The 15483-nt window shown below is 33.9% G+C and overlaps 1 pseudogene; it reads right to left on the minus strand.

The window, feature by feature from the left end:
- Positions 1-2520: 2520 nt before the first annotated feature.
- Positions 2521-11022, minus strand: LOC119614359 (annotated as a pseudogene).
- Between the last annotated feature and the right edge of the window lie 4461 nt (positions 11023-15483).

Raw genomic sequence — 15483 nt, forward strand, 5'->3', positions numbered from 1 at the left:
ATGGATTTTTCAATATGACCAACGAGAGTATGAAGAGCCGTCTCAACAGATTTGCCCTTCGTATATGCATGTTGAGAGGCAGAGAGGATTTATCTATCGAGGTCCTAATGTGGATATCGATTATCCTTTCCAATGTTTTCAGCATAAATGATGCCAGACATATTGGTCTGTAATCTTTTGACTTAGTGTGTGAAGTTTTACCCCCTTGGGAATAAAAATCACATTGCACTTGGTCCATTGAATAGGAATGTATGACCAAGAGAGACAGGCTGTGTATAAGTTCCGCAGCCAAGGAACTACAAGATCTATATTGTGTTGAAGATCTGCAGGAATAATACCATCAGGGCCGGGCGCTTTGTAAGGATCAAAGCTTTTAATTGCCCAACGGATAATGTCATCTTCAATAGGCACGTGTGTTACAGTCCGCATTGAAGTTTGAGAGAAACTAGTCAAATCACTAATTGGAATACAACCAGGAAAGTGATCCATTTTCTGTATATAGCTAGGAACAGAAGGGGACGTTAACAAACTTTACGGAGACGACTGGTTTCGGAAGAGCTTTCAATATTGCTACAGAAAACCCTCCACGAGTTCCGTTTCGTATTCCGAACCAAATTTTTAAACTTATTAACGTTGCCTTGTAAAGGGACCAGTTACCTGATATCTTAGCCTCGTTAAAAGACCGGCGGCATGTCCTTCTTATGCTCGCTATGTCAGGACTCCACCACGGTGGTTTGTCCTTTTTTAGGCCACTGGATAGTTTGCAATCCAATTTGCAGCCAAATCAATATCCCTTCTACTCTCTACCGTCGGAGCAGAGGGAAGAATAGTACTCAGAGAAGCTTTGTGCCTCTCCCAATTTGTTTTCCTTCTATTTAGAAAGGGTTTTGAAACTTTGACCTGGGCCACTATGTCAAAGTCCAGGTAGCGGTGATCAGAGAAGGAGCAGTCATTGGAGACATTCCACTCTCTGATCAATTCTATGTAGTTTGTACTAATAGCTGTAATATCCAGAACTTCCTTTCTGTTTGTCACAACAAAAGTAGGTTCTGAACCTCTATTAAAGACTGTCATATTAAATTCTAATATAAAGTCAAGTAAACACTCACCTCTACTGTTGATGTCTGAACTGCCCCAGACACTGTGATGAGCATTTGCATCAGCGCCGATTATCGCAGGAACGTGACGCCTATTTGCTTCGCGCATTAAATCTCTGACCAGGTCGTTTGGCGGCTGTTCACCATGGTCATGCGCCATATAGCAGCTAAGGAGCCAGATGGTGGAGGTTTCCGGTCTCAAGTGCCGCCGCTACCGTATCCTCATCGCTGTAATCAGATAAGATGAAGATATCTAAATGGTTTTTGGCCAGAATACAGGCTCTAATATTTTTAATATTAGCTGCAGGATTTGAAAACAGAAGTTTGTAACCTCTGAGAGATAGTCCAAGGATTTTGCCGTGGTGGGTCCACGGTTCTTGGACCAAGATGAGCTCCTCCACTCTCTCAGCCATCCGGAGGAGCAAAGCAGCTGATGCTGCTTTGCAGTGGTGAAGGTTAATCTGGGTTACCTTCACCATCTCCAAGATCAGGATCGTACACGACAGTGACGATCCTTCGCTTGGTACCAGAGGCGGCGGCGCTGCGTTTGGCGTCACTGCGATAAATGCGAAGGGAGATACTATCAAAACCATAGTAAACTTTACCTCCGCATTCACGCAATGGCGCCAACGTTTCCTTATTAAGGACAACAGTCGCCTTTCTGAAATTTCCCATCGGGGCGGAAACCTTCACCACCTTCCAATCATGGGTAGGTAAATGAGGATTTCCGCATTGTAGGAATGCCAGAATTTCCGCGGGTTATGTGGCTCAGTTGGGATGGTGGCAATTGATCTCGGTCTGCGAGGAATTTCGCTTACCGGGATCACGGTCAACCTTGCACCTGGCCACACTTCCCCAAGGGACTGAATAGCTAGCTTGAGCAGAAGCGCAGAGCGCTCATTTTAACAAGCTAGCAGCTTAATGTGACCCTGGTACCAACCAGCATCATCGTTTTGGGGGCGGTTCCTGGATTCTCCTTGAGGATCTTCCAGTACACGCCTAGCATCTTCTGACGGATAGTCCCCCGTTTTTCCTGGGGGATGGCTCCGTCGCTGTTGCTTTGGTCAACAATAGCCCTTACCAGTGGGTTTCTAGCCACTTCACTGAAAGGCCTATTGATGACGATGGTTTTGCGCCTGTTTTTGACGTTTAGTCGGCTGGTCGTTCGGCATAGAAGTAAGGGTCTCCTACTCAGATCGTTGCCGTTTAGGCGCCTTGGCAGCAGGTCTAACCACTTCAGCCTCAGCTGGAGGATAGGAGCCCTTTAGCCTAGCCAGGAGGCTTTTCGCCCAATCGAGGGACGATTTCTCGTCTCTCGTTAAAGCATCGTTGGGTTTGGCGCCATGACGCTCAACGATGCGCTCGGCGGCCCGCCGATGAACAAAAGCCCTTCTGGAAGGTGTTTTGTGCCTGGGGGAAGACTCTAGGGATACATGGAAGAGCCCGACAACGAGTTCGACGACTTTTCCAATGTAGGGGGAGGTGCAGCAGAGGAATCCGACATCAGGGTCGACGATTCCACATTCGCACAGGGCACTTGGGAGACCTTGTTGTCACCCGAAGATAGGGATTGAGCTGACTTTGAATCAGCAAGGGCTGCTTTTGCGGCTGCAGAGGTACTCGCCACGACAGGCAGAGGTACCCCACCGCTGGGACCTTTACCCACACCCGAAGGCTTAGTGGGCGGTTTTGGTTTACAAGCAGCCAGCTTGGGCCGGCTACTTGCGGTTGTTGTTGTTGTTGCTCCAGAAGCTCGCGGAGTAGTCAAGCCTGGTGCTACCACCTGACTAGTCCGGACGCCAGTCGCATCCAACTAAAATTCAAAGAATTTGCAATATCTCTTGTATATGAAATATCGTGTTGAATTGACCTGATCTTATCAAAATTAGACGGTTAATCAGTGGAATTATTTACTTCGGAGCTTTGAAACAGAGATTAATCGTATTATACCTCAATATACAAGGTACAATAAATGGTAAAAGGTGTGGCAGATTTTCGAATGAGATATGGCAAATTCTTTAAACTTTAGCTGCTAAAGGTTTCCTTCGCGATTCTCTTCCAATATGCCCCGATTCCACCAAACATCGTAAAATAGTTGGCTAAGATAACGTTATATCTAATTTTTCTCAAATTTACCGCTGGATGCCCGTGGATGATTCCTTTGGGCCAGCTTTAGAGATTCGTATTATCATCCGGTTTGGGGGTGGTCTGATGTTTTTCTGGAAAATTTTTCACGTAGAGCGTTAGTATCAGTGTCATATTTCTTAAAATGCTATAAACGATCAAAAATATATGTTTTTGAACAAAAGGGCTGTTCTCCTATATCTTTTTACGATTACAAGTTTCAAAAATGGATCTACCCAGGGAAGGAATATTTCTTTGTTCTATTTTCATTGATGTAAAATTTCTTATAAATTTAATTAATAATAATATTTACCAAAGTACAATTAAATTTTTTATCAAAATTAGATTTAACTTAAAAAAATTTTAATAAAAAATGGTCGTTTCCAATTAGTTGTCGCAATTTCTTTGATGTATCTTTGGGCGATTTTCACCAAATTCAAAATTGAAAAGGAATTAAGAAATGTTCCACAACAGAATGCATTTCATTTTATTATAACAACATCAATTTATAAAATACATGAGTTTCGAACTGAAAATCTAACATAATATTTTCATAATATTATACAAATCATGTCAAGCTGTAATATAAAGAGAGCGTTTCCAATTAGCTGACCACAGCTGTATTATTTATTATTTATTTTTCATAAAAAATTTGTTGAATTTTACATTAATTCCGATGTATTTAAGCAATTTATTGATGAAAATCTAAATATATGGGCCGATCCTCAAAAAATTAGAAAGAGGGATGTAATTTTATATAAAGGATAGTTATGCTGAATCTCATCGCGATACTAATGGTTATAAGTCAATTTTTGGATGTTTAATATATTTTTTAAAAGGGGGTTCGTATGGGGGCTAGGGTCAAACGACGGCCGACTCAGAAAGTGATTCTAAGTTGATCGGTATACTTTAAGGTGGGTGTAGGACAAATATTTTTATGCTTTACAAACGTCAGCACAAATGTATAGTATCCTTCCCACTGTAGTGGTGTAGGGTAGGTATAATAAATATAACGTTCAATCCTTAGAATATCAATTTAGATCATAAATGAACCTTTTCTTTGGAAAATTCAGAACAATTTAATTTACCTTTACCGTTATCACTCAGATTCGTAGAAAGCTTGAAATGCAAAACCTTCTAGATATCATTTAAAAAATAAATTTTATATTTGACTGTGCTGAAATAAAATAAAGATTACGGTATGTGATAGAATTCGAACGATTTGAAATCAATCGATTTGAAAAGGTATGATGAATTTCGATCGAGGAATGGTTTATTATTTTCTTTCAAAAACTACGCAGACAACAAAATACTTTCCATTTAAGAGAATCAATTAAAAAAAAATATATTTTGGAAATTACAAACGGAATGACAAACTTATATATTCCCTTCTCACGAAGGTGAAGGGTATACAAATATGATAATTTGTATGAAAAGCCGCAGAAATTGTATGTATGATTTTTGTAGATTCAAATCGATTCTATTTTAAAAATGAATTTCATCAAATAGCTGATTGTAATGTATTGATATTAATATTGGCATCAAATTGATTTTTAGAGGAAGTCCTTTTAGGATTTCTTGTGTTAATTATGGTCCAAATTTGCAGCCTAAATAGAATGAGTCTACTATAGACAAATAATGTGTATACTTTTTGGGTCTACGACGAAATGAAAAATAAATTTGTATGTACTATATATGGTATCATACCACTTTAAAAAATAAAAGGTTCAAAATGTACAAGATTAGATGTGCTTAATTTTGTTCTGCATAAGTCGAAAATAAACTAAGATCGTAATTTTCAAGCGAATTATGGCTCAATAAAGAATTAAAAAAAATTTTAGTAACAAATCCCGGGATTCATTTTGAAAAATCCCGGGATTCGGATATCCTAATCCCGGAAAAATTCCGGGATTTATTTTGCAAATCACGGGATTTTCTAATCCCGAAAAATCCCGGGATTTTCGGGATCGGGATTTCGGGATTGGAACCCTAATACCCACCATCAAATCATCCTTATTAATAAACTTTATCGAAGCAATTTCCTCATTTATTAGATCTATGTTGAATTTTATCATCATATCCCAGCAAAAAATAATTGATGTCATACTTTACAAACTACATCTTAATCACATCTTCAAATAAACCCAATATTTCCTTACAAATGAAACCCCAGTTAAAAGTGAGGAAAGAGATGTGGAAAAGTCAATACAAATAACCTATTTGAAGTTCATCAAGATTTGGTGAAAGAGTAGTGAAATTTACATAAGCGTGTCATTAAGAGAATGTGTTTTATTTTTGACATCCAAATATCGGATTTTTACTGCTTCTAAAAATAAGATTAGATGTAGTTCAAAGTTGCCAAAAATGAACAACATCCCTCCAATGACACGCTAATGTAAAATTCATAGGTTTTACACCCGAATTTGAAGCACTTCGGGTTACTAGTTGTGATGAAAATACTACATCTTTTTCCACACTTTTTTTGCTGGGATGTCAATATTAATATCCCAGCAAAAAATAATTGATGTCATACTTTACAAACTACATCTTAATCACATCTTAAAATGCGATTTCATATTTTTCACTTTTATAAACCAAATATTTCCTTACAAATGAAACCCCAGTTAAAAGTGAGGAAAGAGATGTGGAAAAGTCATTACAAATAACATATTTGAAGTACATCAAGATTTGGTGAAAGAGTAGTGAAATTTTAATTTTGTCATTAAGAGAATGTGTTTTATTTTTGACATCCAAATATCGGATTTTTACTGCTTCTAAAAATAAGATCAGATGTAGTTCAAAGCTGCTAAAAATGAACAACATCCCTCCAATGACACGCTAATGTAAAATTCATAGGTTTTACACCCGAATTTGAAGCACTTCGGGTTACTAGTTGTGATGAAAATTCTACATCTTTTTCCACACTTTTTTTGCTGGGATGAATATCAGACTAATATTTGGAAGAGTGCATTTAATAATGGCTTAAGTATGGACCGTTCTCTTCCAAATTAAAATATACATTTTTTTGGTCCAATTTTTGTAACCATAAACTGTTTTTTGTAAGTGTGGTAGAGTCAATTATGGACATATCTTCATCGGTTTATACAATAATTATTTGTAACGAATTTCATCTCTGTACTCGTATATTTAATTCAGTCATGAGGTTTAAAGTAAATTTCTGAAGGAAACCGATAATGGGGGTTGGATCAGTTATCGACCGATCCTCACCAAATTCAGTTGAAACATTTTAATTCCTATAAAACTACCGTAATTTGGAGCCATAGATAAGCGTTAAAGTAATTTTCTGGAGTAAATCTTATATAATCCATCAATTATAGACCGATCCCCATTAAAATTTGATAAAGAGTTTTTTGGCTAGCACAAGATTTAGGTTCCCATAAGATATGTTTGTGCCGAATTTCACCGCTATCGATGCTTCTTTTTAGTTCAGTTATTAGCGATAAAGTCATTTTCTGAAGAGGCCTTATATGGGGGCTAGGCGAAATCGTGAACGATTTTGCCCATTTTCAATACCAACAAACTGCATCAACTAAAATTAATCATGCAAAATTTTCAGCTCGCTATCTACTTCCATTTGGACTAGATCGTCATAGAATTTAATAAGGACCCAGAATATATATACTATGGGCCTTAGACGAATATTTCAATGTGTTACAAACGGAATGACAAAACCAATATACCCCCCATCTTTTTTGATGGTGGGTATAAAAATCATTGATTATGGTACTAGTTCCATAATAATTCCTAGGAAGGAATACTGCAGTTCTACTGTTCCCTACAACTAGTTCCGATGGTGACAATTTCGGTCGTCAAAACTCATTAATGAAAGAAATGGTTCCAGAACTATTGCAAGGAATGAGTCCTGGTTTCCTAGAACTAGTTCTGAGGGTGACAAATTCGAACAAAAATCATTGATTAAAGAAACTAGTTCCAGAAGCCAATTTCGAACAAAAATCATTGTTCTCAACGCCAAAGTAGAACCAGTACAGGCTATAATCCTGCGTTCTAGAACTAGTTGTGGAACTATACAATTTTGCTGGTAAAATACACAAAATTCTATTATTTATAAATTTTCAAATAAATTTTTTGTTTACATACTGAATGCGGCGACCATGATATACAAAAAAGGGAAGCATAATTTTTGACCCGATATTTTTGATGTTAATCTAAAAAATCGGAAAAAATGCGAAGCCGTTGTTGGGCATACCTTAGAGGAGAAACACCATTGAGCCCGGCCGTAGGCCGACTATTTAAGAAATCCTTATTAAGCGAAGCCGGTGTTGCACATACTATAGATGAGAAAATCATTGCGGCCCGGCCGTAGGACGGCTATTTATGAAATCTTTATTAAGCGAAGCCGTATGCCGGATATTAAGGAGATCTTTATTAATTGAAGCCGGTATTGGACATACCATAGAGAAGAAAATGTCGATGATATGTAAATTATAAGATGTTTTTAAAATCAAATATCTCTTTCATTTGATTAGATACAGAAATGGTTTTAAACCTTAACTAAAAGCTTAATTCATTGGCTATTAACATAGAAATTTAAAATTGAATTTTCCGATTTCTTTTAGATCAAAAAAAGTCGGGTCAAAATATATATTTTTCCGGGAAAAACCCAAATCATATTATATCATTGGAAAGGTATTTTAATACCTTTAATTTGATCTATAAATTTTCTAAACTCTTTTTCATTAAAAATATTATTATTTTTCTGAATTTTAAGTTCAAATAAAAATTCGATTTGCAGAACACCAAATTCGGTTTTTAAAAGCTTCTCGGTTCTGAAACCGAATCGATTTACAGAACATACATGATAGTCAAAAATGTATTAAACTTTGGAATGCCGCCCAGTATTTTTTTATATCTTTTATCCTCTCAAAATGCTTTATATTGTGGTTTTCCAGATTTGTGCTGAAAAAAGTTTTATATCCATCTATTAATAATGATAATCTGCCGATTTTTGGCACAAATTTCGAGCAATATGTCAATATTTGGCTTTAAGCCATCCTCGGAACTTAAAAATCATAGTATATTGATAGAATAGTACTGAAAAAAGTTAAATTTAATATTTAAGTTCAAACAAATTTAAAATTTTTGGAAATTTACAATGCCGCAGGGATAGTTAGAGGAATTAAACCTAGTACCATAGAGAAACATAGAGAGGCAACCTGTCAAAATTTTTTTGAAAACATGAAGTAGGCTGTTCACACATATGGGTACTGTGTATTCAACATACCACCTGTTAGATTTCCCCCACAGTCATTTGTCAAATTAAATGTAAATAAATTAAATATTTTTAGGGCCGGTAACTTGTATTCAATGTTTAAATTGTAATAATCAGTGTTTTAGAAATCATTGATTAACAAATAAACATTGCTTAATTTCTATACGTAACTCATTTTTATTTAAACTATGATTTATTAAACACATTGTAGAATGTCAGAAATTCTACAATTAAAAAGTTCAATTTAACGTCATTTACATTTTTGTACAAATTTATTGAAAATATTTAAAAAAAATGGAAAAATCTGGGTAAGAAAATCAATAATATACAGCAAAAAATAGTTTAAAAATATATTTCCTTTACAAATAATTATTAGCGTTAAAAGAAACGAACCACTAATTTTTCGCAAGCCGATCAAAGTCTTTTGGTGGAGGTTGTTGCAGGAAAAAAGCACATAATAAAAATACACGAACAGACGGTACACGACACAGACGATTCAACTATTGCAGAGAAAAATGAAGCATGGGAATATGTTACGCAAAGGTACAATGCATTATCTCCAAATGGTACAAGAACAACAAAAGAATATAAAGACAAGTATCACAATTTAAAGCAAACTTTACGAAAGAAAAAAGCTAAGAACAAGAAAAATATTTTCGGTACAGGGGGTGGGCCCTTTTTGACCAATAAACTGAACGATTCAGAAGAACTCCTTTCTTCGTTATTAGTTGAAGAAGGAATTACTGAATGACAAATATTTATGACAGCGATTCCGCCAAAAATAATGAAAATATCCCGGATGACGTAATTGTCGAAGAAGAAATAGATTACTTTGGATGAATCAGACGATATAGCAATTGTTAGTGAAAGTGAGGATAAAAACACTTCTTTGGGCATTCAAAAAACATTTTCGAATGGCAACAATACTGCCCAAGGGATTTACGTACAAAAATGAATCAAAAACTTCAAGTAATGAATTCAAACCATGGTAACATTGAGAAACAATTAAAGGAAAAGCCAATTAATACTAATAAAAAGCAAATTGAACTTTGTGACCAGCAAAAGTACTGTGTAATTAAAAATTCAGATCTAAAACGCCGAACAGCAAATTAAAAAAAACATAAATATATGTTATATTCGCCAATATATTAACCCTTTATGATCTTTTTTAATAAAGTTTTTTTAAGAACTTCGTACTTTAATGATAAATTATTAGATTATACAATTGGGAATATTGGTCCAACTACCATGTTAACGTATACCAATTTTAAGTCGATAAAGACTTTCCCTGTCCTGTAACTTACTCTCGACTATAAGACCTCTTCCTTTATTTTTACAAATTGCTTAAAAATGTCCTACAAATGGAGAATATAAAAATATTATAAACGTTTCACATGCGTAAAGACAATCCAATATACCTATTGTGTGATATATAAAAACGACACATTGGTATTAGGATAAAATCTGTCGAAAGGTAATCTATAATAGGACCTATAACAATTGATACTTTTTGCTAAACCTACGCCTATGGACAATTTATTAATATGTAGTATTTTATTTTGTTTGATAGAAAACCAAATTTATTTTAAACTTCATTTTACAACTAGCTGAAATAACTAGAAACTAAGTGTTGTCGATAGTATTTAGCTTTATCTTGTTGTGTTCTACTAGTCTCTATATTTATTGTGCATGTATATCTACATCAAAATGTTTATTACATTCAATATCATTTTCAACTGCTTCAATAATATCAGAACTATATTAGGTTAAAACTTTCATTGACATCAATAGCAATATTATGTAGCACTGAACATGCAACAATACACGTTCATTAATGTGCTAGTTTTCAAAGCCATTCCTTAAGCTACTAAAACAGGAAATCTTCATTTCATTACACCTATATTTTCTTTCAACCACATTTCGAGTTCTTATTATGCTTTCATTATAAGTATTTCCGACTCGGTAGATGGAGATGAAATGGGTGTTAAACAATACGTTCTTAAACCGTATGCTTTATCAGCAACAATATGAAAATTTTTAAATCCGTCACTTTCCAAAAAAGTTTTAATTGAAGAGTTGTTAAAAATAGTTGAATCATGCGTGGACCCTGGCCATCTAGCTACAATATCTAGTACCTTAAGATTTCTATCAGCAATTGTTTGAACATTGATTGAAAAGTAGCCTTTCCGATTTCTAAATACTTCGCCAATAGAACCCACTAAAATCGATATAATTAAGAATTGCTTTGAAATAATTATATATAAAGCATACAGGGCAACGTATTTTGACATGAGTGCAATCAATTGCCCCGCAACGCCGCGGAAAATTGTATAGAAATTTGTTGATACTTCTTTCAGCTCATCAAGGGTCTTTGGAAATTTTATATATTTTGGTCTTAAGCTGGCTATTGCATCTGAAACTTGTTGAACGACTCGAGAAGCGGTCATTTTTGATACACCTATTAAATCACCCACGGTGATTAAAAAATTGCCAGTAGAGTAAAAGCGAAGTGTTAATAACAGCTTTTGCATTGGTGTCAAATCATGTTTTCTGTGGAAAGTATTAACTCCATTAACTTATAATTTTTATTTTATTCAACAAACCTGATTGTTCTTACACGCGGCTTAATTTTCTGATAAATTTGGCGCAGCACATATTTAACAGTTTGTTTACTTAACCGAAATCTATTAATAAATTCCTTTTCAGACCAATATTCAAAATGATTTCTTTTTTTTGATATTTCCTCAGTTTTCTGATATTATATGTTGAATAAAAATTTCCTTATATATCCATTTTTATTGAATTTTTCAAAATTTTATGTATTTTTATAAAAAATTTCTGTCAAACAATGTTTAACTTTTTAAACACTGAAATTTCTATGATTAAATTTAATCAATGATTTGAAAAAATTTTAAAAAGTTACTGTAATTAAAAAATAAACAATGATTATTTTGTTAATCACTGATTAAAGTTAGATAAGTTACCGGCCCTTAGGTTTGTATAAAAAAATCAAAATTATGTATGTAGGTTTCCGTACTCGCCTGGATTTCCATTTTTTGTCTTGTCCCGGTTATTGCAGTGGTCCCTTCGGGGTGGCTGTGGTTTAAACACGAAATTACGGGTTAAATCTATATTTCTGGATAAATTCGGTGCTGTTGCCGAAAAGATAACAGATACATAAGTGAATATGCTTTACGTGAACACCTGTCGTGTTGGCCTTATACGACCACTGGGTAAGCTTGTTAGACGACTCACCACCACCACTTTGTGCTCCTTAAACTTTGCTCATGTACTCGAGCTACCTAATCTCTGACCATTGCTTAACTACCGAGATGCAAAAACATCACTTCAGTTTTCAACCACGAATGTGTGATTCGGCAATAGCACCTCAGGCGTAATCAGTGGATACACTGTGGTCTGGTATGGACAGAGCAAACCCTAAATATACCCGACATAGAAGGCAAATTCATTGGTATCACATTTATAAGATACTTTACATACATCACCATTCAACTCTGCACACCGACACACTCATTGAGACCAACATCTGAGTGAGTAAGTTCTGTATAACCCTACATCCATCCCGTATGATATACATTTGACACCAACTCATTTCCTTGCTGTATCTCAGCTACAGCACCGAACTTATCCCGAATTATAGACTTTACCGTGCACCAGTCTTTTAACCAATATTCTCTTCCCGCGAGTATGGGTTTAAACCGCAGCCACCACGTACATACCGAATGGAACACTCCAATAACCGGGACAAGACAAAGATGGAAACTCAGCCCCGTGGTATCAAATTATAAGGCTGCCTGGTTCGGCCCCTGTTCAAATAATTTCAAGGAATGTCCGATGATACATTTAGCATCACCGGTTTATAATCCCGGCAAACCGGGTTGCAATAACATCAAGATAGGGAAGAGTTGGAGTCAAAGAAATAAGTTGCTGAATGAATCAAGGGTATATGGACCTCGCCACACCCATATACTCGTAAGAATGTCGAGTGTTTTCTCTTGAATTTGGGTCACCTAAATCTGTTTATTTTGCCGAAGTTATGTAAAGTTTTAAAAATAAATAAAAAATTATTGTGGTGAAAATGTCAGAATAAGAAATTGAAATGTCGTTACCCAGCAAACACAGAGTGTTCATGTAAAGTCGAGAAAGGTTGTAAATCAAACTATTTTTAAATTTTAAAACTCTAAATCGAATTTAAACGTTAAATCAATTTCTCTTTTTAAAGAACCGTAAATGTTTAATATTAAATAAAATTAATAACATTTTTCAAATGTTTGATTTTGTGATTGTTGGGTTATTTCAAATATGGGGAATAAACTAATACTACTATAAGTATTTCTACTACTACATTCAATCGACTTAGGTTTTTGACAACAGACTTAGGTCCTTGACAGCAGAGTTTCCGCTCTATATACTCTATGCCTAGTACAGTAATAGTAACAAAATGACGTATACAATCATAACTTTTGTATTTTTTTAACAAAATAAACACAATAAAAAAAAATAATTATTGTTTCCTTTTATTATAATTTTATGTTATATATTTTAAAATAAATCGTACTATTCTGAATTTTCAAAAAAATTAATTTTTGTGAACTTTTTGCGTTAAATTTAACTTAGTTTAGCATTATTCTACTTACTTTTTCAATATACTATGATATTAGAGCCCCTTCTTAACTTCCGAGGATTGCTTGAATTGCCAAATATTGAAATATTGCTCGATCGGTTGATTATCGTACCAGTAGATGGCTCAAAATCTTCTTAAAAATTAACTTTATAAATAATTTAACATTTTGGAGAATTTTTTTCGTTGTTTCCTAATGTATTTAAGAAATGAACATAAAAAAAGATTTTATTAAAAATTAATTTTCTAATTCAAATTCGATAAAAAAAAGTAATGGAAAATCTGATTTAAATGCAATTTTTATGGGGGTGCTAATATTTTGACCAAAAAAATTTTGAAGAATCTGAATGTCTCTTTAATTTTTTTCTTAATAAATAACATAAACATTTTGTATTACTGTTTTTTTAAAGGCCTACCAAAACTAGAAAGAAAGAGTGTAATATAACACCTTGATACAATTTTACATTTTTTGTTGGACTTGAACGACACTATACACATATGAAACCTGAGATCATATATTGTAGAACTGCGTTTTCAGTTTTTCATTTTGTGATCTTTTTTCCCTTTTAAAGGACTTCAAAGTTTTAAGGATATACAAATTTCAAAAAAATTATTTAAATGGTTCCGCTCATTAATGAATATAAAATGATAGAGAACATTTTCCAGAAATAGATACAATTTATTATTATTTTTTTTCAGGACGAAAAGTTGTAAAAAATGTCCTTTGAAAAATGTATCCTTTTATATCCTTGAGAATTTCCAATATATTTTTCTAAAAAAAATATATGTTGAAACCATGCATATACTTTAACACATGCTTAAATTTTGTTCTTATAGCTTTATAAGGTAAGCTTAAACAGAAAAAAACATATTATTAAGTTCATTAAAAAAATACTTTTATCGATACAGCAATTAAGATTACAAAAATATTAGATAGTACTTTTTGGACTTGAACAAGTCCACATACACATGAAACTGGAGATCTTTTCTCCTTTTAAAGGAAATCAAAATTTTAAAGATGTAAAAATTTCTATTAATATTTATATACACATTTTTATTAATTAATGTTTGTCAAATAAAAGAAGACGGTCACTAGAAATGGAAACAATATTTTTTTAATTTTTCAGGACAACAAATTTCAAGGAAAATCCTTTAAACATTTTCTCTTTCATGTCCCAGATAATTTTCCTACTAATTTTTAAAAAGGGTTGAGTCTATTAAAAGTTAATTCGTTTTTATTTATCAGGATACAAAAAAACGATATGGCAACTCTGCCTGAGTAAACGTGTTTTGTTAACAGCCGGTCTTTCTTTTTTTGCGTTTTCTATTTATAATCAATAAAAAAAGAATAAAATAATATAATAAGTGTGCTGAAAATAAATCCTGACTTTATTTCGATCTGGATAATTACTTAAACTGGAATAAATTAATGAACTATCAATTTGGTGGATATTGTTTTTGTTGAGGTTACAATTTTATTGATTGCTGCCTTTATAAGCTGATTGTTGTTGTTGACTTTTCTGCCGCCGTTGCTGTTTTACAAGTAAAGATGCCTAATAAGAGCTATAGGTGTGGGACTTGCTCCCAAAACATTGTAAAAACACAAGCTAGTGTTCAATGTAAAAGCTGTGATGATTGGTTTCATGTTAAATGTACTGATATTGATGATGAAATCCTTACATTGCTTAAGGAGGCTAAGTCACTATCATTTACTTGTGATAGCTGCAAGCAAGGTCCTAGAGAAGGGTCTGCATGATGAGATTAGTGGTATTAACAAGAAGATGGATATGTTCATTCATAAGAATCAAGATGATTTGAATGAAATGAAGAATATGTTCGTCTACAGCAACTAAAATATCTGCTCTTGAAGAGGAGAATAATATTTTGTACAGGAGGATAAAGTGGCCTACCTCTTGGTTTAGATGATCTGATTGCCCCTGTTATTAAAATTGGCTCCATATACAATGTTTCCGTGCCTACTGATCAGATACAGCATTCTTGTTATATAAATACCCAGCAAAAAAAGTGTGGAAAAAGATGTAGAATTTTCATCACAACTAGTAACCCGAAGTGCTTCAAATTCGGATGTAAAACCTATGAATTTTACATTAGCGTGTCATTGGAGGGATGTTGTTCATTTTTGGCAGCTTTGAACTACATCTGATCTTATTTTTAGAAGCAGTAAAAATCCGATATTTGGATGTCAAAAATAAAACACATTCTCTTAATGACACGCTTATGTAAATTTGAGTACTCTTTCACCAAATGTTGATGTACTTCAAATATGTTATTGTAATGACTTTTCCACATCTCTTTCCTCACTTTAACTGGGGTTTCATTTGTAAGGAAATATTTGGTTTAAAAAGTGA

Source organism: Lucilia sericata, unplaced genomic scaffold (genome assembly GCF_015586225.1).
Source record: "Lucilia sericata isolate MDLA Ls3-8-SP2 unplaced genomic scaffold, ASM1558622v1 Contig002828F_arrow, whole genome shotgun sequence".
Lineage (NCBI taxonomy): Eukaryota > Metazoa > Arthropoda > Insecta > Diptera > Calliphoridae > Lucilia > Lucilia sericata.